Genomic DNA, 26,710 nt, shown 5'->3' on the forward strand with positions numbered 1-26,710 from the left:
TGAAAACCGGATCCAGTGGGACCCTGGACGAAACACGTCCTCCCGACGCAGAGGATTGCAGAGCCTGGGTCAATCAGGGTTACCCCTACATTCTACAGCTCCTGCACCACCTCCTCCACTTTAGCCTCCATCTCCATCACTTGATTAATTTTTTCAGGACATATTCCAGATTATTTACCTAAACTTGTGTGCCAATAACAATAAGCTGGACTGTATGCTTAGACGACAAACCGCACACCATTTCACAATTGTTGAAAGCTGTATCAGAGAACACGGTGTCAGCTCTGAAGCTAGGCAAGCTCACACATGTACCATGCCTGGCCCATGTGCTCAACTTAGTGGTTCTGCAGTTTCTCAAAATCTAAATGCATCTGCCAGAGCTGCTTGTGAAAGTACGCCGCATGTGTGCCCATTTCAGAAAGTCAGCTACAGCTTCCGCCTCCCTAGCAGGGCTTCAGCAGTGTTTGCAGCTTACAGCGATGTGACTATGCATTGGAAACTGGTTTTCTGTATGTGGTACTATGTATTAGGTAATATTCTCCAGTTAGTTCCAAATCAAGGAAAATAATATTGTTTTTGTTTGTTGTATATGTGAATTTTAAATTAAACTTGTTATTATTCATATATTGTATGAATGGCGGAATATTCAATGCTGAACCTTTCCATATCATTAATATATCATCTATAAATCTCAGATATACTTAGATAGATGTATTTAGAGGATTGTGGACATTGTACAGAAATGATTCCTCCTACTATGCCATCACTAGATTTGCAACAGATGGGGAAAATTTCGACCCCATTGAAACTCCACTGTTTTGAATAAAAAACTTTCTATTGAACATAAAATAATTATGGGTCAACAAAAAAGTCAAAATGGTTTTAATATATTTTTCCAGATCTTGGGAATATGAGCTAAATTTCGATAAATGATGGTGGACAGCAGAGATGGCTAAATTGTGTGGAATACTTGTTTACAATGCTGTAACGTTACATGTTAACCAAGACCAATCATTACACCATACAATATCTTTAAATGCATCTAATGCATCTGAGACAACTGATCCCACACTTGGACACTTAGAAGAGCTGTTCACTTTTCCATTTGTAGAGTCGAGCCTCTCGCCCAGCCAGCTTCAAGCGAGTCAAGAGGAGAAGGCGTGTAGCGATGACGAAATATTGGAGCAGCCACGGTCACACGAAGGCGACGGTGGGAAAGTGCAATTATTGTCGCAAGAGGTGGATGATGATGATGATGATGAGACACAATTGCCAGAAAGTAAGGAGGAGGAACAGCGTGCGGAAGTGGAAGACAAGGTGTTGATGATATACACTGTGTTCAGAATTATTAGGCAAGTTGTATTTTAGAGGATTATTTTTATTATTGATGAACAACTATGTTCTCAATCAACCCAAAGGCTCATAAATATCCAACCTTAATATTTTTGGAAGTTGGAGTGGGATTTTTTAAGATTTGGCTATCTTAGGAGGATATCTGTTTGTGCAGGTAACTATTACTGTGCCGAATTATTAGGCAACTTAATAAAAACCAAATATAATCCCATCTCACTTGTTTATTTTCACCAGGTAAACCAATATCAGTGCACAACATTTAGAAATCAACATTTCTGACATGCAAAATCAAAAAACAAAAAAATTAGTGATCAATATAGGCACATTTCTTTATGATGACACTCAACAGCCTTCCATCCATAGATTCTGTCAGTTTCTTGATCTGTTTTCGATCAACATTGCGTGCAGCAGCCACCACAGCCTCCCAGACACTGTTCCGAGAGGTGTACTGTTTTCCCTCCCTATAGATGTCACATTTTATGATGGAACACAGGTTCTCTATGGGGTTCAGATCAGGTGAACAAGGGGGCCAGGTCATTATTTTTTCTTCTTTTAGACCTTTACTTGCCAGCCACGCTGTAGAGTAGTTGTAGGCATGTGATGGAGCATTGTCCTGCATGAAAATCATGTTTTTCTTGAACAATACCGACTTCTTCCAGTACCACTGCTTGAAGAAGTTGTCTTCCAGAAACTGGCAGTAGGTCTGGGAGTTGAGCTTCACTCCATCCTCAACCCGAAAAGGTCCCACAAGTTCATCTTTGATGATACCATCCCATACCAGTACCCCACCTCGACCTTGCTGGCGTCTGAGTCGGAGTGGAGCTCTCTGCCCTTTACTGATCCAGCCTCTGGCCCATCCAAGAGTCACTCTCATTTCATCAGTCCATAAAACCTTTGAAAAATCAGTCTTAAGATATTTCGTGGCCCATTCTTGATGTTTTATCTTATGTTTCTTGTTCAAAGGTGGTCGTTTTTCAGCCTTCCTTACCTTGGCCATGTCCCTGAGTATCGCACACCTTGTTCTTTTTGATACTCCAGTAACGTTGCAGCTCTGAAATATGGCAAAACTGGTGGCGAATGGCATCTTGGCATCTTCACGCTTGATTTTCCTCAATTCATGGGCAGTTATTTTGCGCCTTTTTTGGCCAACACGCTTCTTGAGACCCTGTTGGCTATTTGCCATGAAACGCTTGATTGTTCGGTGGTCACCCTTCAAAAGTTTGGAAATTTCAAGTCTGCTGCATCCCTCTGCAAGACATCTCACAATTTTGGACTTTTCAGAGCCCGTCAAATCTATCTTCTGACCCATTTTGCCAAAGGAAAGGAAGTTGCCTAATAATTAAGCACACCTTATGTAGGGTGTTGATGTCATAAGTCAACACTCCTCCTCATTACAGAGATGCACATCACCAGATTTACTTAATTGGTAGTTGGCTCTCAAGTCTATGCAGCTTGGAGTAGGACAACATTTATAAAAAGTATCATGTGATCAAAATACTCATTTGCCTAATAATTCTGCACACAGTGTAGTAATGGACCCAACCTGGCAGGGGGACATACAGAGCGAGGACAGCAGCACACGGGGGGGGGGAGGCGTAGGAACACAAGAGGCAGGAAGAAGAAGTGTGGTGGCCGCAGACACAAGGTGAGAAAGCGTTCCTCGTAACGCCAAAACGACGGAAGTTGCCAGTACAACTGTTAGGTCTTCCCTAGTTATTTTTTAAAGACTGCAGATAACCCCAAAAAGGCCATTTGCCCCACCTGCCAGACTAGCATCAGCAAGGGTAGAAAACCTAGCAGTCTGACCACCACCAGCAAGATCAAGCACAAGGCAGTAAAGCACCCGACTAAGTGGGCTGAACCCCAGGACCCAGCAACAGTGTCTGCAAGTGACACTGCTTGTTCCGCTGTTGTGCGTGCAAGCCAATCCCCTGTCCATGGCGCATGCCAAGATCCCTCCCGCCCTCCACCTGTCATTGAACACACTCAACTAGAACCATCAGCAAGCAAATCCATATCCTTGTCCCAGCGTAGTGTTCAGTTGTCCCTACCCCAGTCCTTGGAACGCAAGAGCAAATACGCAACCAACGCCCCACAGGCCACACTACTAAATTCACACATTTCGTGAATGCTTGCTCTCGAAATGTTGCCTTTTAGGCTCGTGGAGATGGAAGCTTTCCGCAACCTGATGGCGGCGGCCATCCCTCGATACTCGGTCCCCAGCCGCCACTATTTCTCCCGGTGTGCCATCCCCGCATTGCACAAGCACATGTCCCACAACAATAGACGTGCCCTCAACAAAGCAGTTACTTGGAAAGTCCACCTAACCAAGGACACATGGACTAGTGCTTGTGGGCATGGACAGTACATCTCGCTGATGGCACACTGGGTTAATATAGTGGAAGCCGGGACCCAGTCGGACCTTGGGACGGAACACGTCCTTCCGACGCAGAGGATTGCGGGCCCTGGGTCAATCAGGGTTGCCCCCACATTCTACAGCTCCTGCACCTCCTCCTCCTCTTCAGCCTCCATCTCTGAAATTACTACATCAGTCGCAAGCTTGAATCACTGCAGCACTGCCTCGGCCTGCTGCACAAAGTCTCCTCTTAACAGTTGTTGTAGAGATGTGTCTGCTGCTAGTACTCTGTGTGGCATTGACCTGGTCTCTAATCTGAGCTGCTGTTAATCTGCGATTTCTGAGGCTGGTGACTCGGATAAACTTATCCTCAGAAGCAGAGGTGACTCTTGGTCTTCCTTTCCTGGGGCGGTCCTCATGTGAGACAGTTTCTTTGTAGCGCTTGATGGTTTTTGCAACTGCACTTGGGGACACTTTCAAAGTTTTCCCAATTTTTCGCACTGACTGACCTTCATTTCTTAAAGTAATGATGGCCACTCATTTTTCTTTACTTAGCTGCTTTTTTCTTGCCATAATACAAATTCTAACAGTCTATTCAGTAGGTCTATCAGCTGTGTATCCACCTGACTTCTGCACAACACAATTGATGGTCCCAACCCCATTTATAAGGCAAAATATCCCACTTATTAAACCTGACAGGGCACACCTGTGAAGTGAAAACCATTTCCGGTGACTAACTCTTGAAGCTCATCAAGAGAATGCCAAGAGTGTGCAAAGCAGTCATCAAAGAAAAAGGTGTCAACTTTGAAGACCATGAATATAAGACATATTTTCAGTTGTTTCACACTTTTTTGTTTAGTATATAATTCCACATGTGTTAATTCATAGTTTTGATGCCTTCAACAACTGTTAAGAGGAGACGGTTTGTCGAAACTTTTGGTCTGTACTGTACGTCTTTTGCAAGGGACAATGGAGTTCCTCCAAATTTTTGGCAGCAATTGCTTCACTGCATAGGCAAACAGTATGGGAGACACACTTCCTAAAATGGGAACATTGTTTTCAGGAGGCTCTCCGATCTCTACGTCTCTTGCAAGGGGCATTGCAGTTCCCCAAATTTTTGGCAGCCGTTGCTTCACTGCATAGGCAAACAGCATGGGATACCCACCTCCTAATAATAGGAACATTGTTTTCAGGAGGCCCTCCAAATGCTATGTCTCTTCCAAGGGGCATTGGAATTCCTCCAAATTTTTGGCAGCCGTTTGTGACATGCAGAAGTAGTGCTGTTGCAGAGTGTGACATGCAGAAGTAGTGCTGTTGATTTTTAAGCATTCAGCAACTATTAGAAGTAACACAAGCACATGAGACAGGAAGTGTTGTGCTCCAGAGGCATCCAGCAACTAGAGGGGTTAACACAGTCACAGGAGAAGGGGAGTGTTTTAGCAGAGCCCCAGGGGGATTGTGGGGAAGTTGTTTACGTCTGGCTGGAGCCGAAGAGAAAGGTGGTGTGTGTATTCTGCATCTCACAGAAGCTCCCTTGCAAGTGAAAAGGATTCAAGTCAGGAGTGAAGCTAAGCACAGGTCAGGTCGAGATTCTGAACTAGCAGTGCAGAGTATTGTCAGGCAGAAAGATAAGGACTGTAAGAAATGGTGTCACAGGGATCATCTCCCTTAGAAAACCCTCCCCCCTCCTCCATCTCACTGTGCTGTAATGAATGCTGTGTTCATTGCCTTTGCATTAGAACTCTGCTGTCCTGTACTTCTGGGAAGACTGTGAACTGCTGTGCTGCTAAGGAAACTGTACTGTTTGTCACTGGAGCCTGCTGCTCATAAGACTTAAGTTGCACTGGCTGTGCGGATTCTTATTAAATGCTACTGTTCTACCATTTATGAGGACTCTTGTCAAGTGTGTCTGGTCAGCAAGTGAAACAACCTACGTGTCTGTGCCTGAGGGTCAATAGCCCTGTTTGTCTGAGAGAAGCTGCAGCACATTGTCTATGGTCGCACTGAGCAATGGTTCCCCCAGGATTCCAAAGAATTCTTGTAACCTGTCTCGCCTCTATTTGAACCAACAGTAGCTTCATGCGTATAACTCGTTGCTTCACTGCATAGGCAAACAATATGGGATACCCACTTCCTAATAATGGGAACATTGTTTTCAGGAGGCCCTCCGACCTCTATGTCTCTTGCAAGGGGCATTGGCGTTCCTCCAAATATTTGACAGCCGTTGCTTCACTGCATAGGCAAACAGTATGAAAGACCGACTTTCTAATAATGGGAACATTTTTTTCAGGAATCTCTTGCAAGAGGCAGTGGAATGCCTCCAAATTTTTGACAGCCATTTCAGTCACTGAATAGGCAAACAATATGGGAGACCCTCTCCTTTCTAATGGGAAGATGTCATTACTGAGGCCTACCTTTATGTGTCTTTAAATTGTTAGAAGGGTTTTTCCTAAATTTTGGCAGCCGTTCGACTCACTGCATATCCTATAACTGTATTGCAGACCCTCTCCTTTCTAATGGGAACATGTCGTCTCTGTGGCCCACCTCTTTGTGTATTTAAATTGTTAGTAGGGTTTTTCCTAAATTTTGGCAGCTGTTGGACTCACTGCATACCCTATAGCTGAATAGCAGACACTCTCCTTCCTAATGGGAACATATCATTACTGTGACCCAGCTGTATGTGTCTTTATATTGTTAGTGGGGTTTTTACCTAAATTTTGGCAGCCGTTGAACTCACTGCATACCCTATAATTGAATAGCAGACCCTCTCCTTTCTAATGGGAACACGTTGTACTCGTTACTATGGCCCAGCTGTATGTGTCTTTAAATTGTTAGTGGGTTTTTTCCTAAATATTGTCAGCCGTAGGACTCACTGCATAACCTATAACAGAATAGCAGACCCTCTCCTTCCTAATGGGAACATAGAACTGTGGCAAAGCTCTATATGTCTTTAAATTGTTAGTAGGGTTTTTCGTAAAATTTTGGCAGCCGTTGCAATCACTGCATACCCTAAAACTGAATAGCAGACCCTCTCCTTTTTAATGGGATCATGTCGTGCTTGTTACTGTGGCCCAGCTGTATGTGTCTTTAAATTGTTAGTAGGGTTTTTCCTAAATTTTGTCAGCCGTTGGACTCACTGCTAAACCTATGACAGAATAGCAGACCCTCTCCTTTCTAATGGGAACATGTTGTTACTGTGACTCAGCTCTATGTGTCTTTAAATTGTTAGTAGGGCTTTTCCTAAATTTTGGCAGCCGTTGCACTCACTGCATACCATATAACTGAATAGCAGACCCTCTCCTTTCTATTGGGAACATGTTGAACCCGTTGCTGTGGCCCATCTGTATATGTCTTTAAATTGTTAGTGGAGGTTTTCTGAAATTTTAGTAGCCATTGGACTCACTGCATACCAGACACTCTCCTTTCTAATGGGAGCATGTCGTTACTGTGGCCCAGCTCTATGTGTTAGTGTTTTTTTTCTAAATGTTGGCAGCCGTTGCACTCACTGCATACCCTACAAATGAATAGCAGACCCTTGCCTTTCTAATGGTAACATGTCATACTCGCTACTGTGGCCCAGCTCTATGTGTCTTTAAATTGTTAGTAGGGTTTTCCTAAATTTTGGCAGCCATTGCACTCACTGCATACCCTATAACTAAATAGCAGACCCTCTCCTTTCTAATGGAAACATGTCATTACTGTGGCCCAGCTCTATGTGTCTTTAACTTGTTAGTAGGGTTTTTCCTAAATTTGGTCAGCCTTTGCACTCACTCCATACCCTATAACTGAGTAGCAGACCCTCTCCTTTCTAATGGGAACATGTCGTACTCATTACTGTGGCCCATCTCTATATGTCTTTAAATTGTTAGTGCAGGTTTTCTGAAATTTTAGTAGCCGTTGGACTCACTGCATACTCTATAACTGTATAGCAGTCCCTTTCCTTTCTAATGGAGCATATCATTACTGTAGCCCAGCTCTATGTGTCTTTAAATTGTTAGTGGGTTTTTTCCTAAATATTGGCAGCCGCTGGACTCACTTCATACCCTTTAACTGTATAACAGACCCTCTCCTTTCTAATGGGAACATGTCGTTACTGTGACCCAGCTCTATGTGTCTTTAAATTGTTAGTAGGGTTTTTCCTAAATTTTGGCAGCCATTGCACTCACTGCATACCCTATACATGAATAGCAGACCCTCTCCTTTCTAATGGGAACATGTCATACTCGTTACTGTGGCCCATCTGTATATGTCTATGTCTTTAAATTGTTAGTGGTGTTTTTCTGAAATTTTGGCAGCCGTTGCACTCACAGCATTTCCTATAACTGTATAGCAGACCCTCTCCTTTCTAATGGGAACATGTCATTTCTGTGGCCAACCTCTATGTGTCTTTAAATTGTCAGTACATTTTTTTCTAAATTCTGGCAACCATTGCACTCACTGCATACCCTACAGCTGAATAGCAGACCCTCTCCTTTCTAATGGGAGCATGTCATACTCGTTACTGTGGCCCAGCTCTATGTATCTTTAAATTGCTAGTGCGGTGTTTCCTAAATTTTGGCAGCCGTTGGACTCATTGGATACCCTCTAACTAAATAGCAGACCCTCTCCTTTCTAATAGGAACATGTCGTTACTGTGGCCCAGCTCTATGAGTCTTAAAATTGTTAGTAGGGTTTTTACTAAATTTTGGCAGCCATTGCACTCACTGCATACCCTATAATTGAATAGCAGACCCCCTCCTTTCTAATGGGAACATGTCGTACTCATTACTGTGGCCCATCTGTATATGTCTTTAAATTGTTAGTGGGGTTTCTCTGAAATTTTGGCAGCCGTTGGACTCACTGCATATCCTATAACTGTATAGCAGACCCTCTCCTTTCTAATGGGAACATGTCATTTCTGTGGCCCACCTCTTTGTGTCTTTAAATTGTTAGTAGGGTTTTTTCTAAATTTTGGCAGCCATTGCACTCACTGCATACCCTACAGCTGAAAAGCAGACCCTCTCCTTTCTAATGAGAACATGTTGTTACTGTGGCCCAGCTCTATGTGTCTTTAAATTGTTAGTAGGGTTTTTCCTAAATGTTGGTAGCCGTTACACTCACTGCATACCCTACAACTGAATAGCAGACCCTCTCCTTTCTAATGGGAACATGTCGTACTCGTTACTGTGGCCCAGCTTTATGTGTCTTTAAATTGTTAGTGGGATGTTTCCTAATTTTTGGCAGCCTTTGGACTCACTGTATACCCTATAACTGAAAAGCAGACCCTCTCCTTTCTAATGAGAACATGTTGTTACTGTGGCCCAGCTCTATATGTCTTTAAATTGTTTGTGGGGTGTTTCCTAAATTTTGGCAGCCGCTGGACTCACTGTATACCTTATAACTGAATAGCAGACCCTCTCCTTTCTAATGGGAACATGTCGTTACTGTGGCCCAGCTCTATGTGTCTTTAAATTGTTGGTAGAGCTTTTCCTAAATTTTGGCAGCCGTTGAACTCACTACATATATTATAACTGAATAGCAGACCCTCTCCTTTCTAATGGGAACATGTCATTACTGTGGCTTAGCTCTATGTGTCTTTAAATTGTTAGTACGGTTTTTGCTAAATTTTGGCAGCCTTTGCACTCAGTGCATACCCTACAACTGTATAGCAGACCCTCTCCTTTCAAATGAGAACATGTCGTACTCGTTTCTGTGGCCCAGCTCTATGTGTCTTTAAATTGTTAATGGGGTTTTTCTGAAATTTTGTCAGCCGTTGCACTCACTGCATACCCTACAACTGAATAGCAGACCCTCTCCTTTCTAATGGGAACATGTCATACTCGTTATTGTGGCCCAGCTCTATATGTCTCTAAATTGTTAGTATGGTTTTTCCTAAATTTTGGCAGTCATTGGACTCACTGCATACCCTATTACTGTATAGCAGACCCTCTCCATTCTAATGGGAACATGTCATTACTGTGGCCCAGCTGCATATGTATTTAAATTGTTAGTGGGGGTTTTCTGAAATTTTTCAGCCATTGCACTCACTGCATACCCTACAACTGAATAGCAGACCCTCTCCTTTCTAATGGGAACATGTCGTACTCGTTACTGTGGCCCAGCTGTATGTGTCTTTAAATTGTTAGTGTGGTTTTTTATAAATTTTGGCAACCGTTGGACGCACTGCATACCCTATAACTGAATAGCAGACCTTCTACTTTCTAATGGGAACATGTCTTACTCATTACTGTGGCCCAACTGTATGTGTCTTTAAATTGTTAGTGGGTTTTTTCCTAAATATTGACAGCCATTGGAATCACTTCATACCCTTTAACTGTATAGCAGAACCTCTCCTTTCTAATGGGAACATGTCGTTGCTGTGGCCCAGCTCTATATGTCTTTAAATTGTTAGTGGGGTTTTTCCCAAATTTTGGCAGCCCTTGCAGTCACAGCATGGTCATTATCACTATTGGAGACCTGCTTCTTTATAATGGGAACATTTTTTTTACTGAGTCCCTCTTGTTTGTCTCTTCAAAGGGGTATTGGGTTTCGTCCAAATTTTTGGCAGCCCTTGCAGTCACTGCATACGCAATAACAGTATAGGCGACCCACTTGTTAATAATGGGAACAACAAAGCATAGCCAGCTGATGTCTCTCTTGCAATAGCGAGGGCCGACTGCTGGCCCTTTAAGAACAGTAAGGGCCGCCTGATGGCCCTATAAAAATAGGCTTTGTGACTTTCAGAGTCCCTCTCATAAGTGAAACAGGATGTGTCTGATGATGCGTCACACACCACATGGCCAGATAAGATTGTAAAATGTTAAAATTACATTTCCAGGTGAATGCATTTGTCTTGGTTGAAAGCAATGCAAAAGTGCAAAAACGCATCAAAAACACTACATGTGAACATAGCCCAAGGTGTGGAGGAGCATTTTTGTTTTTGTATATTTATGTAGCCTTATATACAAGTCATTACCATGGAAAGGATGTTCCTTAACATATTTCCCAGAAAAATCCATTTTGGTTTCGCTTTTGTATGTTTTATTGTGAGTCCGTAAAAATGGTGTAATACCTCTGACAACATTGTTGTCAGCATTGACCTGGGAGTCAGAAATGCTTCCAGGGGTCTTCCTCATGCTGTTACCATGTCATTTGAGTACTGTTCCCATCGATTTGGGCAATTTTTAGGCCCTCTGCAGACCGTTGGGGGGAGCCGCCTGAAAAATGCTTTCCCATAGACTCACATTGGGCTAGTTACTCGGACCGAGCACTCAAGCATTCCAGTTTGCTCGACTCGAACAACGAGTACCCAAGCATTTTAGTGCTCGCTCATCACTACTTATAACCATTAAATAACTGGTGTAGACAATTGATTTAGTTTAAATTTGCTACTATTTTTATTGTTGACTTACAGTTAATATTAGCCAAATGATTATGTGATATGCAACCTTGCTCTTTTTAGTTGCACTCTGATATTCATTTGTATAGTTTTAAAAATATTTTTTGATTTTTAATAAAGACGATTTTTAAGGATAAAATACTCTCTCGTATCTTTGGCCTACTTAAGCCTGTGAGAGTCTTGTTGCATTGTTATAATTGAGTTCCTAACTATAGTAATAATTTGACTCCATATGGGAAATTGTCACAATTAATAGATACAATATATACACAAAATACTAACCATACTGACCCACATATAAAATGCAAAAAGCAGTATATACTTATATAAAATACACACCTATATATTTACCTTTGTGCACAATTGGCGATAATCTGTAACATCTAGAATAGGCTGTAACACAGTAATAAACCAAAAGAAGGTTTCCTTTTCTTACCTTAAATGGGTTGTCCAGTATTTTTACATTGATGGTCTATTCTTAGGACAGAGTAAGAAGGCCAAATAAATTGGACCAAGATGGAAATGCAGTGCTCAGACTGGCTGGTGGCTCTCCTGACCTGAGCGTGGCAGCTTCATGTATTTCTATGCACCTGTCATGGTCAGGTAGGGATGGCTATCAGCGTTCTGATCTCTTGTCTGATTTATATGGCCTTCTGACAGCGCCCTTAGGATAGGTCATCAATTGCTGAGAGCAACTGATTATTGGGGTGCTGGGTGTTACATCCCCACTGATCAAATATGGCCATCAATGTAAAAATCCAAGTCACCCTCTTTAAGTCTATAAAAGACAAAATACCTTATAGCGTTTCTCTGCCAAGGAGAAGTCAGAGTCTGCACAGAGATGGAGAAAATCCATGAGACCTTGAAAACAGTAACAATCTCTGACCCTTGCATTGTAGAACACATGATTACTCCTAGTCTGAGGGGATTTCAATAACCTCTTCACCACCGAGCCTGTTTTCACCTTCCTGATCAGGCCAAATTTTACAATTCTGACCAGTGTGGTAATAACTCTGGAACACTTCAACGTATCATAGTGATTCTGAGTAGAGATGAGGTTCGATTTGGTTCGGTGAACTTCCTGATGTTCACCGACCATATCAGAACCCCACTGAATTCAATGGAAGGCAAAACTAAATGCATAGATAACACTTTCAGGGTGGCCCAAAAGCTGCCAAAACAGCTCAAATTAGGGGCAGACACCAGGAAAAGTGTCATCAATTGACCCAGAGTACAAATAGTATAATTGTGCAGCGTGGATGCATGGGACAGGCCCTGAGACAGGGCTCGGACCAGCATTTCTAGCTTAAACATTGATCAGTAACAGGTGGATGAGTGACAGGTGTTGGCCTGGTGCTCTGAGAGCCCTGCCTAATTCAGGCAACATACATGAAGGAGACCCAACTTGGAGTTCAAGCATTTCTAAAAATTAGGGGCAGACATCAGGAAAAGTGACATCAATTGACCCATAGTAGAAATGTTTTAATGGCACAGAAGCAGTCAGGCATGGGCCATGCATGAGACAGGGTTTGGGCCAGCATTTACAGCTTTGAATTTAAGTTCAAAATAAGATGAGGCAGGAGAGGAACCGGTGTAAGCCTGCTGTGCTGGGAACCCTGATAGCTCATGCACCAGCTCAAAATGCTTTTCTGCTCATCCACACTCAGGTGGCACAAATATCAGCTTTGTAGACTACTATTGTTAGAAAAATTTAATGATAAAAACACAGGTAGCTGACTGAGGCCTGCCAGTCTGGGAGCCTTGCTGCTACAGGCAACATACATGACTCAACTTGGAGTCCAAACAATTCCAAAATTTAGAGGCAGACACCACTAAAGTGGCATAAATCTCCCCAGAGTAGAAATAGTATAATGTGGCTCTGACATACCTTCCACTACAGGCAACCCACCAGATGGAGACCCAACTTGGAGTCTCCACATTTCAAAAAATTGTTAGTAACATCAGCAACAGTATCAACAGCAGGCACAAAAGCCACAACAAAAGTGTTACAGACTGAAGACCATAACTTGTTCATCTTTATGAAAATTAGGCAGTCTATACTTTCAAGGGACAGCCGGAGGCGTTTATTCATCAGGACTGCACCAGCAGTGCTGAAGACACGTTCTGAGAAAACGCTGGTTGCCGGGCATGACAAAACCTCCAAGGCGTGACAGGAAAGCACAAGCCACTCTTTCATTTTTTGAAGACCAAAATGTAAAAGGGTCCAAATCACCCTGATGAAGAATGCAAACGGTAAAAGCGGGTGATAAAAAGCGCTAAGGCATATAAAATTCAGCAATTGCTACCTTTATTGAAGTCCTTGTAAAAACACAACGCGTTTCAACGGCATGCAAGCTGTCTTCAATCACCTGATGAAGACGGCTTGCATGCCGTCAAAACGCGTTGTGATTTTACAAGGACTTCAATAAAGGTAGCAATTGCTGAATTTTATATGCCTTAGCGCTTTTTATCACCAGCTTTTACCTTCTGCATTTTCCACATTTCACCCCTTTTTGGGTTAATGGTGAGCTGCATTGGCTTACTTTTTAATTTTAGCTCATGGACTGTTTGCCCCTCATTTTGACATCCTAGCGCTTCCTACTACCAGCTTCAACGTCTTTTTTTCTTTTCACAAATCCCCCTGATGGCATTCATATTGAGCTCTAGATACTCGTGCACGATCCTCTCAAGTCATTCACTGTATGTCAGACTTGTACTATGTTCTGCTGGTGCACGGGCTGGTCTAACAATGTGTGAAAGGACTTGCAGAAATTTCTTCTGCCACTTACATTGATGCTGCTGCTAATGTTTTTGCGTTGACGACTCAACGTTCCCGGGGTTAGAAGTCTAGAACTGCGATGCACATTGTGTGCCGCACTGCTGTCTTGGGGAAAACCACTCTTAAGATTTTCTACAAGGGTGTGTTGAAACTCCAGCATGAACGCGTCCCTTTTCAGGAGGGGAAGCATCTGGCAAAATTCACTCTTGTACCGTGGATCTATTAGATTGGCAACCCTGTAGTCAGCACTATTTCTAATCCTAACAATACGGGCATCATGTTGCAGATAGTGCAGCAAGAAGGTGCTCATGTGTCGGCCACTTCCATGAGGCCCAAGCCCATGTTGTGTTGGTGGCGGGGTAACACTCAAGCTTGCTTCCTCCATCCCCTCCCGCCAACCACGGACAACAGAGAGGGGATCATTATCCTCTTCATCTCCTGACTGTTGCGTACATATCACCTCTTCCTCTTCATCCTCCTCCATTTGTTCTTTGGGTCCTGCACCTTCATTAACAGTTTGTCTGGTACCATGAGCCCCCCTCGATCACTGTAGTCCACCATCTCATGGCACCCGCCTGTACGACATCAATCCGGAACTTAGAGATATTGTTATCCCTTCTGTATCCTTCTCTGTTTCCTCCTCATCATCTGGGACCACCACCTCCTCCCACAGACTATTCAAAGTGTGCTCCAGCATGTAGATGACCGGAATAGTGATGCTAATTAGGACATCGTCAGCGCTAACTTCTTAGTAGCCATTTCAAAACTGTGCAGAAGGGTGCAGAGGTGCTTCATCTGTGCCCACTCTGCAAGCGTGATTTGCTGCACAGCCATACTGCAGTGGCCCAGGCTATGCAAAATGACATATTGCACCAGGGCTTGCTGCAGCCACAGTCACTGCAACATGTGGAGAATGGAATTGCACCGTCTCAGCACATCGCAAATCAATCGGTTAACCAGTAGGTCAAAAGACCTCTGTTTTGATGCAAGTCGATGATCCGTGAGGTGCGAATGGAGGAAGTGAGCACACAGTGACCATGCTTTCTGCAGAAGTGCATCCAGGCTGGGATAGTGGCGGAGAAATTGGTTTACCTCCAGGTTGAGGACGTGAGCCATGGAAGGCATGCGTCTGATGTTGCCCCAGCGTAGGGCAGCCATCAAGTTTGCATCGTTATTGCTCACAGCCTTCCCTGGCTCCAGGTTTAATGGAGACAGCCATTACTCAAACTTGGCCTGGATATCTGTCACATTATCTGTGGCTATAGCCTTAGCACCATCCTTATTCATGGCTAAAGCCTTAGCCCCAACCTTATCCGTGGCTATAGCCGTAGCCCCAACCTTATCCGTGGCTATAGCCCTAGCCTTATCTGTGGCTATAGTCCCAGCCTCAATCTTATCCATTGCTTTAGCCGCAGCCCCAACCTTATCCGTGCCTTTAGCCCCAGCTCCAACCTTATCCGTGTCTTTACAGCAATCCATTTACAGCATTTTTTCCATCCACACCTGCCTAAAACATTTGAATAGTACTACATATACATACAATGCTACTTTCACACTTCTTCACGTTACATGCACAAACTTAAATATATTTTATTGGGATGTTCTGTGATATATTAAAACAAAGCAGCAAGTATCTGTGAAGTTTAAAGGAAATGATACATGGTTTTCTAATTATTTTGAAAATATGAATTTTAAAATTGTGACATGTATTTGTATTCAGCCCCTGTAGTCTGATACCCCTTAATAAAATCCAGAGTAATCAAATGTTTCCAGAAGTCACATAATTAGTAAACTGAGCCCACCTGTGTGTAATTTATTCTCAATATTACTACAACTATTCTGTGAAACCCTCAGAAATATATTTGAGAACATTAGGGGTCTAACAGCATAATGAAAACCAAGAAAGACAGGTCATGGATAAAGTTGTGGAGAAGAGTAAAGCAGGATAAGGTTATAAAGAAATAGTCTAAACTCTGAACATTTCACAGAGCACTGTTCAATCCGTCATCAAAAAATTGAAGGCGTATGGCACAACTGTAAACTTACCAAGACATGGCCATCCATCTAACCTTATATCCAAAGCAAGAAGAGCACAAATTAGAGAAGCAGCCATGAGGCCCAAGGTCACTTTGGAGAAGCTGCAGAGATCCACAGCTCAGGTGGGAGAGTGTCGAAAGGACAACTATTAGTTGTATACAGTGATGAGCGAGCGTGCTCATCACTACTCGTTACTCGAACAAGTATCACTGTGCTCGAGGTGCTCATCATCAGGTCTATATAAAATTTGGGACAGGCAGAGTAGGGAGAGCTGTTGCTGAGCGAGGAAGAGAATTTTACCAGCATTTAGGCAGAGATTCTACACAACTTTTATATTTGAAATCCGCAACAACAGCCCTTATTAGGGCTCATTCTAATGAATATTAATACAGCTGTTAGAAGAAGTTAGGGAGAGATTGTGGAGAGACAGTGTACGACAGGATAGGGTTAATTTCATGTCCTTTCTGCTTTTGGAATTCATATCTAATAGTCCTTCTAAGGGCTAGTAATAACCTTTTTACTCTTATTCCTGCAAATTGTTGTTAAAAGACATATTATACACCATTTACACTGCTCAAGTTGTGCGCTAAAAGCATACAGCCAGACTTGGTTGATTGAAATTGCATTGCTATGTAGTGCAAGCTGTGAAAAAAGTACATCTGGGGTGTGCTAAATTTTCTGTGATACAAATACTGCAAACTTTTCTCACCATCAAGATCTTCTACGCCAAAAATACTGCTCCATTTGTGCATTAAAAGCATACAGGCAAACTTGTTTATCTGCAATATCATAGCTATATAAAGCAAGCAGTGAAAAGAATTGATCTGAGGTGTGCTAAATATTCTGTGATACAAATACTGCAAACTTTTCTCAGCATCAAAAATTCTATTTAAACTGCGTCAGTTGTGCATTCAAAACATGAATCCAGACTTAGCCAGTAACCAGTAGCATCGCTATATTGCTATTGCACTGTAACAAGTCCTTCTGAGGTGGGAAAATTTTACTGTGATAAAAATGCTGCACAGTTTTCTCAGCATCAAAAAATTCTATGCTACTTGTGCATTGAAAACATACATCCAGACATGGCTGGTAACCAGTAGCTATATTGCTATTGTACTGTAACAAGTCCATTTGATGTGGGCAAATTTTACTGAGATAAGAATACTGCATAATTTTCTGAGCATTAAAAAATTTCTATTCTATTTAAACTTCGGCAGTTGGGCATCCAAAGCATAAATCCAGACTTGACCGGAAACCAGTAGCATTGCTATATTGCAATTGCACTATAACAAGTCCATCTGAGGTGGGAAAATTTTACTGAGATAAAAATATTGTAGTTTTATCTGCATCAAAAAATTCTACGCTATTCAAACAGTTGTTGTGCGTTCAAAACATAAATCAAAGACTAGGCCGGTAACCAGTAGCATTGCTATATTGATAAAGCAGTGTAACAAGTCTATCTGAGGTGGGCAAATTAAACTGTGATAAAAATACTGCACAGTTTTCTCAGCAGGGAAATATGATACGTACCATAAAATGTTCAAGGCACGTGGTAAGATATGGGGAAGTGAACGTGATGCTGATGGTGAGCGCCAAGGCCGAGGCCATGGGCATGGTTAAACTGTGCCTACTGTGGGAGCACAAGAAACACACACATCATGTTGACTTAGCTTCCTGGTGCACTTTTTAGGGGGGTGCGGAAGACCCCTCTTGAAGCCAGATCAATGTGAAAAGGTTATTGGTTGGATAGCAGTTATATAATGCTTTCAGTCAGTTTGCCAGCACCACCCTGTCTTCCACACGGTCCAGTCTCAGTAGCCATGAGTCTGGACCACATAATCCTCACTCTGATCCTCTTTCCTCCCACCATGCTGAGTGCACAAAGAAAAGTGATCCCACACTTGGACACTAAAAAAAGATCTGTTCATAGTTCCATTTATAGATTCTGGCCTCTCGCCCTGCCCGCTTCAAGCGGACATGAGGAGATTGCATGTAGTGATGCTTAAATATTTCTGAAGCCACGGTCACAAGAAAGCGATGGAGAAAATTGCAATTTCTGTTGCAAGATGTGGATGTTGATGAGATACAATTGCCAGCAGGTTAGGAGGAGGACCAGGGTGCAGAAGTGGAAGACAATGTGGTGGACGATGAAGTCACTGACTAAACCTGGCAAGGTGACATGCAGAGTGATGACAGCAGTGCAGAGGGGAAGGTATCTGCAACACCACAACAGGTGGGAAGAGGTAGTGGGCTAGCCAGAGACACAAGGCAGGCAACTGTTCCCCAGAATACCAACAAGAGAGAATTTGCCACCCAAGGGTTAGGTGCTCCCGATTCTGGCATTTCTTTAAAGACTCTCAAGTTAACCCAAAAAAGGCCATTTGCAACATCTGCCATGCCAGCATCAGCAAGAGCAGCAAAACTACCAGCCTGACCACCAGGCACATGATAGGAAAGCACCTGACTAGTTGGGCCGAATACCAGGGTCTGGAAACAGTGTCTGTGGATGACATCACTGCCTCTTCCCCTGTTCTACATGAATGTCAATCCATTGTCCATAACGCAGGTGAAGATGCCTCACACCCTGCACCTGTCATTCCACACTTGCAACCACATCAGCAACCACCTCGACGTCCTTGTCCCAGCGCAGCGCTCAATTGTTCCTTCCCCAGTCCTTGGTACGCAAGCAAAATATGCAGCCATCCAACCACAGGCCACAATAGTAAAATGCCACATTTCCAGACAGCTTGTATTGGAAATGTTGCCATTTAGGCTTGTAGAGACGGAAGCTTTCCGCAACATCATGGCGGTGGCCATCCCTCAGTACTCAGTCCCCAGCCGACACTATGTCTCCCAGTGTGCCGTCCCTGCCTTACACAAGCCTGTGTCCCATAACATCAGCCATGCTCTGAACAACGCTGTTACTGGAAAGGTCCATTTAACCATTGACACGTGGACAAGTGCTTGTGGCCAGGGACGCTAAATTTCCATGACGGCACACTGGGTGAATATTGTGGAAGCCAGGACCCAGTTGGACCCTGGTAAGGAACACGTGCTACCAACGCTAAGGATTGTGTGCCCTGGCTCAATCAGGGTTTCCCCCTCCTTCTATAGCACTTTGTGCATCTCCTCCTCCTCTCCCTTCATCTCGGGAACGTCAACATCAGTCGCAAGCTGGAAACACTGCAGCACTGCCTCGGCCAAGTGGCAACAGGCTCTGCTGAAGTTAATCTGCTTAGGTAACAAACCGCACACTGCCATATTAACAGACCAGACTGATCAGTGGCTCTCACCACTGAACCCACAGCCTGGCATGAACATGTGTAACAATGGCCATAACCTTTTGGCGTCTCTGAAGCTTAGCAACCTTGCACATGTACCATGCATGGCCCACATGCTCAACTTAGTGGTTCATTGGTTTATCAAAACCTTTCCTGAACTGCCTGAGCTGCTTGTGAAAGTATGCTGCATGTGTGCCCATTTCCGCAAGTCAATTATAGCTCCTCCACCCTGGCAGTGCTTCAGCAGCATTTGCAACTTTCAGCTCACCGACTGGTGTGCAATGTCACCACGCATTGGAACTCAATGTTATATGTGTTTGCAAGGCTTAGTGAGCAGCAGAGTGCAGTAGTTAAATACCAGCTCCAACATGCCCATTGGTATTCTGGTCAACCTCCGCACTTAAGAGCTGATGAGTGGGCATTGATGTATGATTCCTGTGCCATTCTCCAAAATTTAGAGGGCTTGACCAAGATGGTGAGCGGAGATAACCATCCTGCTTCTCTGTCTACTGAAACGCTCACTGATCACAATTAAAGAGGAGGCTTTGCAGGTGGAATGAGTTGAGATGGAGCCAGAAACTATACAGGGTGATACTACACAGCCCAGCCTCATCTGATCTTCCTAATGCAGATTGGGTGATGAGGAGGTGGAGGATGAACAGGAACTTGTCTCCTGTGCTACATACAGTGCTACTCCCACCAACTTCATCTCGTCTGTTCAGCATGAATGAACTGATAACAAGGTGGAAAGGGAGGAAGAGGAGGAGAATGAGGAGGAGGAGATGGACAGTCGTCCTCTTGGTGGGGACAGGGGAAGTCTTGGCTGTTGGCACACATAGCTGAGTATATGTTCCACTGCCTTTCCCATGACTCTTTCATTGTATGCATTTTGGCCAACACTAATTACTGGTTGGTCACCCTTCTTGACCCACACTTCAAGGAGAATTTTCCATCTTTCTTCCTGTGGCGGACAGGTCTACGAAAATGTGGACATCTCACAAAGCTAGAGGCAGAGGTCACAGTTCCTTGGACAACCAAGGAGTAGAAACGAGGGAGACACACACCAGATACAGCAGAGGCAGGGGAACACTCTCAAAGGTCTGGGACAGTTTTCTCAGACCCTCACACTGCACAGGCCCTTATGCATGGGGTTCTCTGACAAGAAGAGAAAAGTTTTGGAAGATGCTGAAGGAGTATTTTGCTGACCGTACTAGAGTCCTCCATGATTCCTCTGTGCCTTAAAATTATTGGGTATCCAGCTAGACACGTGACATGAACTGTCTCTCTGCACCATGGAAGTACTGGCCTGCTCTGCCACTAGCGTTTTGTCAGAGCGGGTTTTTAGTGCCATCGGGGGAATTATAACTGATAGGCGCATCTGCCTGTCAACTGAAAATGCTAACAGGCTGACTCTTATCAAAATGAACAAGGGCTGGGTTAGCTCAGACTTCTCAACCACCAGATGCAGCAGCAGGACAAAAACTCAAATCCAGTGTTTTTTTTGTTATTTTTTTCTGGAGTATTCCCATTTACCCCTTCCCACCCAAACATGGGTATACGCTTCAGGATTTTGTCTTATTTGTGTCATCCTCCTTCTCCTCCTCCTCCACAGTTTGATGCTGCCACTTACAAAAAAAACCTCTTTTCAGGGCCGATTCAAATCTATTCTATTTTCTTCAATATTACTATATTACCGCTCTTATCAGCAATTCATGTACAGTGACTATCGCACAAGATAGCATATTGCAGGCATCTAGTCAGGGATTATTGCCTTATTTTCCATGTTGCTGCTAGAAAAAGAAAAAAGAAAAAAAAATTATATTCTATTCCCTAATAATACTGCTGTTAGCTACATTTAGTATAGGGACATGTGCTAGTTATCATCTGCTCAAAATAAGTGTTCATTCTGGTCACAAATATCTCTTCCACTGTCTAAAACTTGATTGCTTTTTTCAAAAACTCATTGACAGATTTGTGATTTTTAGAGATCTGTACTCAGAAATTCATCAAAGTAGGCAAATTATCTGATTTAATTTGTCCATTTACAGTTTCTCTGCAGCTTCTGTATGTAAGAGGTAGTGGTGGGAGACTCTACGCTACTGGAGATGGAATTACCACTTTAGAACTCTCCCGTGCTTTATTTCTTATCATTTTTGGGTGCTTCTTGAAGTATGTTTGGGATCATTGTCCTGCTAAAAGAACCATGACCAAGGATGTAAACCCAGCTTTATAACACTGAGCACTACATTATGACCTCAAATCTTGGAAAACTTTACATTTCATTATGCCTTGCACACAGTCAAGGCACCCAATGCCTTTATTTGTAATGTGTTTTAACAAAAAGCCCTATCTTGGTCTCATCTGTCCACAAGACACCTGCTGGCTGTCTAAAAATAGTGGAGGGTGGAGGCTGCCTGCTGGCACTCCACGTTTCAAACTTTACAGAATATATACAAAAAAGAAAATTTGACCACCTCAGATTGATACATTATATTGCAGTAGCAATATATGGCTGTGCAAAGCATAGTAATGGACACATGATGGCTCTCTACAAATAGTGAAGGCCCTCTGATGGCCTTGAAAAAAAAATAGGACTTTCAGAGTTACTCCTTCATAAATTAAAAAAGATGCGTCAAATCATGTCTCACACACCACATGGCCAGATAAGGCACTAAAATGCTAAAATTACATTTACTGGTGAATGTTTTTTTCACAGTTGAAAGCAATGCGAAAATGTAAAAAATGCAGCAAAAACACTACGTGCGAACATAGCCCAAAGTGTGAAGGAGCATTTTTTTTTCTTTTATTTATTTTGCCTTATATACCAGTCATTATCCTGGAAAGAATGTTTTCAAGTGCATGTCACAATCTTATTTTTATATTTCTAATTTATATTTTAAAAATATTTAGAGAACCATATATCATTTCCTTTGCACTTCACTAACATTTGCTTCTTTGTTTTGATATATTACAATAAATCCCAATAAAAAATTTAAGTTTGTGGGTGTAACTTGAAAAAAATGTGAAATTCATGGGGTATGAATATTTTTTCAAGGCACTGTATATATTAATTATAGAAATATTATTTATCACACTACTAATTAGCAACAGCAGTATCTACAGTAAATAATTGAGGTCAGAAGGTTTCTGTATGCATGCAAATAGATAATGAACTTAGTTTGCATCCATTAGAAATCCATCAACGTTGATGGAACTGTTTTGTTCAGGTCTATTCTCAATATTATTATCCTAATTTTTCTTAATTAACCTCTGAAATATATCACAGGTGCACTTGAAACTGCATTTGGTGTTTCAGTTATGCATAGACATGAATACAATAAAACAATAGGTGGAAATATAATTTAATTTCTAGGCATATTTAGAACTTTAGATAAGTACAATGCATTTTAGAATTTAAATGTCTTTACTAAATGAATTTGTCTATTAGAGTGATTTACTCTGTGATCTTGTGGATAAAACTCTTTTAGGAAGTCAAATATAGATGATTAATGATATTTGGGTAGATAAATCATTCTCACACATAATAAGGTAAAAAGATTTTCGACATTGATGGGCATCATAAAATTTTAAAGATAGCATTCTTTAAGTACTTAGACATTTAATATATCAAAATGATTTCAATAAAGTATCTAAAATGGGAACTAGCAAAGAAGAGAAAGTTGAAAAAGATAATATTTTGTAGAAGAGCTAGATCTAAAAATTACGACATTAAAGAGCCATAACAGTTTTGCTGGGTCTCCTTTCAAACAGATTATTAAAAATTCTGGGTGAACATATTGACTTGCTATAGTGCCAACTTGTTTTTTGTCAAAGCTTTACATGCTTGCAAACTCATGGTAAGGCCATGTTCACACATTTAGTATTTGGTCAGTATTTTATATCAGTATTTGTAATCAAAAATCAGGAGTGGGTGAAAAATGCAGAAGTGGTGCAAATGTTTCTATTTCCTCTGATTGCTCCACTCCTGATTTTGGCTTACAAATACTGATGTGAAATACTGACAAAATACTGAATATGTGAACATGGCCTAAAGGTACAGTACTGAAGCAGCAGTTTTTAACCCTGTACTTTGATTGCTCCTAAACTCCCCCACATTGCAGTGCATATTAAAGATTGGACAAGGGAAGCAGAATATACAAAGACATATAATTAAGTCACATAGCTATGCTCAAGGTGTGGATATGTTTTTGAAAATAGTCTTATGGTTTCATTTACAGTCACTAATTGTGTTTTTCTCCTAACTGATAGGTCCGTTCACAACGTATGACGTACAGGTACATCATAGGTCGTGTATTCCCTTTTGATGCGGGTTCAAGCACTGAGCCCACATCTTTTACGGCACATGAAAGTTGATTTGATCAGCTGTAATGTGCCCCTAATAGCCACGGGTGGCATTGCAATACCCCCACGGCTTTCAACATGTTAAATGTCCTTTTCAAGCTGTGACAGCTGCATTTAACAAGATTGCGCATGAAGCACATCATAAGACTCACCCATTAGCTTCCAGTCATATGATCGAGGGGCGCAGATGGGTTGACATGACAAACAGGGTTCAACAGAACACCCCCATGCTGTGGCCGGTTTTTATAGCAGGTGATGATTTTTGCTACACATAGCAGGGCTACAGCCCTGCTATGTTTAGCACAAGCAATCAAAAGACCATTCAAGAGAATGCCAAGAGTGTGCAAAGCAGTCATCAAAGCAAAAGGTGGCTACTTTGAAGAACCTAGAATATAAGACATATTTTCAGTTGTTCCACACTTTTTTTGTTAAGTATATAATTCCACATGTGTTAATTCATAGTTTTGATGCCTTCAGTGTGAATGTACAATTTTCATAGTCATGAAAATACAGAAAAATCTTTAAATGAGAAGGTGTGTCCAAACTTTTGGTCTGTACTGTATATATATATATATATATGTATATAAATATATATATATATATTGTGACAACACTGGCAGAGTGTTGGAGGGGAGATATGTTTCACTGAGGCTATTAGCCTCAGTGATGTGAAACATGGAAGTTGCTCCTGCATATTAGGTGCAGAAAGGGTTAATGAGCCAGGTTTACAAGGGCATGTTCTATAAGTGGCTAAGTGCAGCAGGACTGGAGGCCATCCACCATATCTCCACTCCAGGGAGTGGCCTGGGCTTTAAATAGCCAGCCTTTACACTCAGGTGTGGTCATTGTCTGGAGAAACCTCCAGAGAGGAGCTCGCTTGTGTTGTGCTGAACCATGTGTGCCTAACCCTGAGTGGCCGGACCCCGGCCGATATACGGAATGTGCTGCATCTTTGTATTTTGTTTTGCAGTTATGCCAAATGGGCTGTGTTTTCTTTATGGACTCCAGATTGATTTATGATGTTTAATAAATCAACCTGAAATTTAAAGAAACAGTGATCCTTGTCTACCTCCGCATACAGCCGAGCAAGCTGCTTTACCACAAAACACATACATGCATAATTACAGTGGCATATAAAAGTTTGGGCACCCATGATGTTATTGTGAACAGTTAAGCAGATTGCAGATGAAATGATCTCTAAAAGGCCTACAGTTAAAGATTACATATTTCCTTTGTATGTTATGGAAAAATATATAGATTTTTTCATCTTTTACATTTTAAAAATTGCAAAAAGGAAAATGGGCCAATGCAAAAGATTAGGCACCAGTCAAGATTTGTGTGCTCAGATAACTTTGACCAAGGTTTCAGACCTTAAAGAAGTTGTCTACTACATTTACAATGATGCCACATCATTAGGACTAGAGATGAGAGGTGTTCGACTCGAACTGTTCGCCAATCTCAAATTCGAGCTGTTTTGGGCGGTGTTCGAGCCATTCAGCGAACATGAACGATTTGGAAAAAATTCGGCTGTTCGAGATTATGTTCGATAACTGTTCGAGCACCAAAATCATAACTGGATTTTTTCTCAGTAATGCTGAAAATTAATGTTAATACGCAGTTTGAGTGTACAGCGGGGCGGGGGGAGGGGCAGGGGATGGATCTCTGCATAAATAATGAAGATCTCCATTTTTTTTTCTCTTTCCCGCATTTACAGTGGGGAGGTGCAGTCTGTCAGCCTATCAGCAGCGCACACACGGAGCGAAGTGCTTTTTTTCACACAAGCAAGGGCATGTGTCATTGGCACTGTATGTCAATTGTCCTTGCCCTATAAGACCCAGCCATTTTCCCCATCGCCACCATTTTCTCACTGCTGCAGCTGCGTGTTAGACGGCACTGCTGTTGCTGTGTGCGCTATACTTTGTTAATTTCAAGCCAATTTTCGCACAAATCTACAGATAGCTTGGGAGTAGGGAATAGTTGTGATTGCAGTCCTTTTAAGGACTAGGTTACATCATTTCCTACAACTTTTATCAGGCCGGTCTGTGCTCTTAAATAGATAGGTTGGGAGTAAAGACTAATTGTAATTGCAGTCCTTTTCAGGGCTAGGTTACATCAGTTCCTATCACTTTTTGCCAGGCAGGTCTGTGCCAGTACTGTGCAAGTTTTTTTCACAGAATTTGGCTAAATCTAGCTAAGCAAATCCTTTTTGTCCTCTTGCAGTGTGTGTTAGTCAGTGGAGTAGCCTATCTGTGTTGCAAGCTACACCACCTGTGTATTGAATACAAATTTTTTACTGCACCTAGTGAAGTAAAACCTTTTGGGCATAGCATCATTCTATTAGTCCATCTATACTAACCTCCACCAGGTTGCAAATTCATAATAATTTTTATCTGCATCTAGCTCTTAAAAAATATTTCGGCTTGTAGCAGTGTGTGGGACTTGTTCTATTAGTCCATCTATACTAACCTCTACCAGGTTGCAAATTCAATATAATTTTTTTCTGCATCTAGCTCTGAAAAAATATTTCGGCTTATAGCAGTGTGTGGGACTGGTTCTATTAGTCCATCTATACTAGCCTCCACCAGGTTGCAAATTCAATATAATTTTTTTCTGCATCTAGCTCTGAAAAAATATTTTGGCTTGTAGCAGTGTGTGGGACTTGTTCTATTAGTCCATCTATACTAACCTCCACAAGGTTGCAAATTCAATATAATTCTTTTCTACATCTAGCTCTGAAAAAATATTTCGGCTTGTAGCAGTGTGTGGGACTTGTTCTATTAGTCCATCTATACTAACCTCCACCAGGTTGCAAATTCAATATAATTCTTTTCTACATCTAGCTCTGAAAAAATATTTCGGCTTGTAGCAGTGTGTGGGACTTGTTCTATTAGTCCATCTATACTAGCCTCCACCAGGTTGCAAATTCAATATAATTTTTATCTGCATCTAGCTCTGAAAAAAGATTTTGGCTTGTAGCAGTGTGTGGGACTTGTTCTACTAGTCCATCTATACTAACCTCCACCAGGTTGCAAATTCAATATAATTTTTATCTGCATCTAGCTCTGAAAAAATATTTCAGCTTGTAGCAGTGTGTGGGACTTGTTCTATTAGTCCATCTATACTAACCTCCACCCGGTTGCAAATTCAATATAATTTTTTTTGCA

Source organism: Phyllobates terribilis, unplaced genomic scaffold (genome assembly GCF_046119375.1).
Source record: "Phyllobates terribilis strain yellow unplaced genomic scaffold, ASM4611937v1 Scaffold_3__8_contigs__length_932513732, whole genome shotgun sequence".
NCBI classification, from domain to species: domain Eukaryota; kingdom Metazoa; phylum Chordata; class Amphibia; order Anura; family Dendrobatidae; genus Phyllobates; species Phyllobates terribilis.